The 1,300-nt window shown below is 40.4% G+C and overlaps 1 pseudogene; it reads right to left on the reverse strand.

Moving 5' to 3' along the window:
- Window positions 1-600: 600 nt before the first annotated feature.
- LOC128591778 (60S ribosomal protein L21-like) lies at window positions 601-1,083 on the reverse strand (annotated as a pseudogene).
- Between the last annotated feature and the right edge of the window lie 217 nt (window positions 1,084-1,300).

The following is a 1,300-nucleotide window of genomic DNA, read 5'->3' on the forward strand; positions in this document are numbered from 1 at the left end:
CTTGAATAGAATCAAAAGGCAAAGTAAGGGAGAATTCACTCTTTTCCTGTTGCTTTCCACCTCAGAAGTCAGTCTTCTCCTGCCTTCAGACTTTTACTAGGACTGAAACTTACACTATCGGCCCTCCTGGTTCTCAGGCCTTCAAACTTGGACTAAAACTATATCATTGCCTCTACTCAGTCCCCAGTTTGATAACTACAGATCCTGGGAATTTTCAGTTTCCATAACTACAGGAGTCAACCCCTTGCAATAAATCTCATACACATATATGTTAACATAATTGGTTCTGTTTCTCAGAACCAGACAAATACAGATTGTTGGAAATAATCAGATGGAAATGATCTTCTTTATCTACAATTCTTCATCCATAAAAATGTTACAAACCATAAATTTTGTGGTTTTTTTACAGTAGACTTTTATTTTTAATACCTATTATGCCATGAATTCATAGGGAAAGGTTCCAGGACCTCAGGGAGGTGCCTTTCCATTGAATGTGACAAAGCTTGCTATGCCATGAATTCATGTGGAATAGGTTCCTGCACTTTACGCTCCTGCTCAGCTGGTTCTCTTGGTTCTCCTGTGTGCTGTGCTGTATGCCTATTATGCCATGAATTCATAGGGAATGGGTTTCAGGAGCTCAGGCTCCTTTCTATTGGTTCTCACAGAGTGGGCTTCTCTTGGTGGAGCAGGCTGGTGCTTCGGTTGAACCCAGCTATCTTTTCCTTTGGCTTCCTTCTTTTTCTGATCATTTCCCTTCATGTGTTTTAGAAAGCTATCTTACCTCTTAGAGTCCTTAACACACTCAATACGAATATTAATCCTCTTGGCAAGAATCTTGCTCTTAACTTGTTTGATTACGATGCCGACAGCATGCTGGGTAACACTGTAGACTCTTTCAGTTTTGCCATGGTAACCTTTGTGTGGCATGCCTTTTTGAACAGCACCCATTCCCTGGATGTCTACAATGCCAGCTTTCTTATAGATTTACATATATGTGGCCAAAGGAACAACTCCATGTTTTCTAAAAGGCCTAGAGAACATGTATTGGGTGCTTCTCTTTCCCTTTGTGATCGTCATTTTCATGAATTACTGGAAGGTAGAATCTCTGGCCAAAAGGCACAAAACCATAAATTTAGAGCAAATTATTTGCTCCTGATTCTTTGTTAAGTTTTCTGGACCAACAAAGGACATCAAGAAAAATGATTAAGGGAATGAATTTCAGTAGAACTTAAGTGTGGCTCAAATGGTGGGGTGAGGACTGTATTGGAGCGGAGCAGGAATGAGGATTGTCCAGGATTCA

The sequence above is a fragment of the Nycticebus coucang genome, chromosome 8 (genome assembly GCF_027406575.1).
Source record: "Nycticebus coucang isolate mNycCou1 chromosome 8, mNycCou1.pri, whole genome shotgun sequence".
In the NCBI taxonomy this organism is placed as follows: Eukaryota; Metazoa; Chordata; class Mammalia; order Primates; family Lorisidae; genus Nycticebus; species Nycticebus coucang.